Source organism: Aethina tumida, chromosome 1, assembly GCF_024364675.1.
Source record: "Aethina tumida isolate Nest 87 chromosome 1, icAetTumi1.1, whole genome shotgun sequence".
NCBI lineage: Eukaryota > Metazoa > Arthropoda > Insecta > Coleoptera > Nitidulidae > Aethina > Aethina tumida.
This window is the reverse complement of record NC_065435.1, coordinates 59,277,720-59,280,863: the sequence shown is the minus strand read 5'-3', so window position 1 is coordinate 59,280,863 and position 3,144 is coordinate 59,277,720.

The following is a 3,144-nucleotide window of genomic DNA, read 5'->3' as shown; positions in this document are numbered from 1 at the left end:
TTATGATCTTCGGATCGGTGACCGGAGAGGGGTTTTTAGACTTTCCCTTCTTCTAAGTTGCTATCCTCAGGATGGATCCACCTTGGCCTGGTCCTAGGGCTTCTTACCACTCCTCAAACCAGGAGCAGTAGGAAGCTAACGGATCCAACCGCAATTCCAATCCATTCCCAGGAAGATCTCCGTTCTTCCTCGATTGGTCTTATTCTTTCCGAACCCAGTTCCTTCCTTGCGTCTTCTGGTTCAGTTAACCCATGTATGCCTCGCATATATGTCTGTCATCCCTACATGAATTTTCATATATGTCCGATATTTGGTCATAATCTTCGGATCGGTTCCCGGAGAGGGGTTTTTGGACGGTGGGAATCCGACACTGCCTCCGAATTCCATCAGGAGTGCGTCTTTTATAAGATTTTCCCATCTTTATTAAAAAAAAGTTGCTATAATTATAATAGTGGTCATGATTATAATTATAATAATCATGACCACCACTTTTGTAAAAAAAAATCATAAAAAGATTTAATTCAAAATTTGTAAAGTAAGACATATTTTGTTTGAGTTTATGGTACCTTTTTACAGTTATTCTTCTTCTTAGACTTTTTTAAATGCAATATTCTGTATCTGCTATCTTTTTATTTTGTATCTCAATCTTTTTTCCAACTATTAATAATGAGGCAGATATTTACGGTGTTTTTGTTTTAAAACCGTTTATTTATACGATAAACTAAATCTGCCCTAAAATTGAACTTTGGGGAACCGAAATTTAGCTGCCCAATTGAAATATTTTCATTAGTAGAGACATATTGACATCCTATTGTCAAAGAATAATTGTAATAGTAGATTGGAAAATTGGTCCTGTAAAATCATAAAAACCCAAATTTTTTAAAAATTCATCAGGCAGGACGACGATGACTTTGATAGCAAGGAGATGTAATATGACTATGTCGTATTGAAACAATTATTTAAAAAATGACTCAATGATTCGACGAGAAAAAGTACGTGATTAACAAAAACAAATGTTAATAACCATGATTTTGAATAAAATATAAAGTGTCGTGATTAATATGTTGTACAATGTGTGAAACAGCACCTATTAATTACAAAAAATCAACAAGACAATATGAGTCCTCTCTCAAGGAATAACCGTCAATAACCTAAATTTAACAGGTCCTCTAGACTTTGATTAATAGTGATTAATGAACAACGTCGATGACTAATTTAAATCAACAATAGCCGAACATTAGAACTTAATTGATAATTCTGAATGAGCTCCTTGACGAGTTAATCATTATTAAAAAACAAAAGAGCTGTTTATATTTCTGTTTGCCAGTTATGATTTCAGATACATCAATAAACTTTTGTTCATCTGATTTGTGCACTTGACCACATTAGAAACAACGGTGAGGTCAAAGTTGCAATTGAGCCTTGACTTGAATTTCGCACCATGGGTCTAATTAATCAAATCATGCTAACAGGAAACGATGGATTATAAAAATTATATAATAGAGAAGGTTTTTGGATACACTGTTGATTTTAAACGTTATTTAATAACGATTCTAAAATTAAACTTTTTTGTTTACTGATTGCTAATTCAGGAGATCATCTGTCTCTCTCGTTCGACTTTTTCAAAGTTTGTATGTAACACCATCAAATATTGTTCCTCAACAAACAAAAAAATATCTTGTAACAATAAAATATTTAAGATCCTGTTTCACAATGCTATTTGAAAAATTCAGATAAATCAGTATATTAGCATTGAATTTGCGCTTTTGCATCCTCTAAAAAGAAACTACAAAATACTTGATATTTAAAGTGCATTTTGCATATCTAGATAACAGCTGTTAATTTATTAGTAATATTTTAAAGGATAATCCATTTAGTTGGTTACACGTGGAATTAATTAAAATATTTATTTTACACCTGTTTTATAATAATTAAATACTTTGTAACAATAGATATTTTTGAACAATTCGTCATTAAGCAATGTACAGAACACATGTTGTAAACATTTCCTATGATATTTCGCGTTTTAATTAAACTTTCGACAGACCTATACACATGTGATTGCTTCTGCAATTATCCGAATTACGTTACTAATACGATGGAATAATGTTTAGTGGAAAAATGCATATTTATATGTATATTTAGTTTTTTGGGGATTTCTTAATTTGGGTGCACATAAATGGTTTCGAACATTGGCCAATTGTCAATTTTGTAAATTAAGTAATCGAAATGATATAACGCAAAATTATTGAAGTTTGACAGAGGTTTGCTTAGAGATTTTGTAAGATATTGTAATAAATGAATAATCAATTAGATAATAGTTATTATATGAATAAATAAAATTTTAAAATTTAACATCAAACTTACAATAAATATGAAACAAAGTTTTAAATATTTTTATATAATACTGACACAATTTTTACTCAAAAACAAATTTTTAAATAATTTCAAAAAATTTGGTTAAAATTTATCACATAATTAAACATTTGTTTTATAATAAAAGATCATTTATTGAGTATATTTAATAACACATTGTAATTATAATAATAATACTTAAGATACTAATAGTTTTTAATATATTTGTTATAAATTGTGGACTCCATGGTAGCAACAAATTAAAGGTTTGTTAATAAACATTTAAATAATGAAACAATGGATCGATCTTTTATGGTTATGCTGTTTTATTAAATGATGAATTAGTCAAAAATCTAATTATTTAAGAAACTATTGCTATATTCTCGTTTCGTAACGATAATGATTTAGTGTTGCAAAAAAATTTGTAAGCAATTCTTAAACAACTAGAGACTAATTAACTGGTTTAAAAGCATAACATTGTTCTAAAAATTAATTATTAAAATGTCTTAGAATGTGTTTTACATTGATTACTAAAATTTATTCAACGTACTATATACTCAGTAATTATGATTTAGTGACTTTATTACATTTATTTATTTTAACAAAAATTTCAGTTACAAATGATTATGAAAATTATTCGAATTGATTATATGTAAATGTTTTTATGTTAATTAACACAATTTTTAATTTTAAAAAATTAAATGAACCTACTTAATAAATATTAATAAATCATTTGTTAATATTTTTTCCAAATATTATATTTTATACATAAAATTGCAGTTTTTAGAT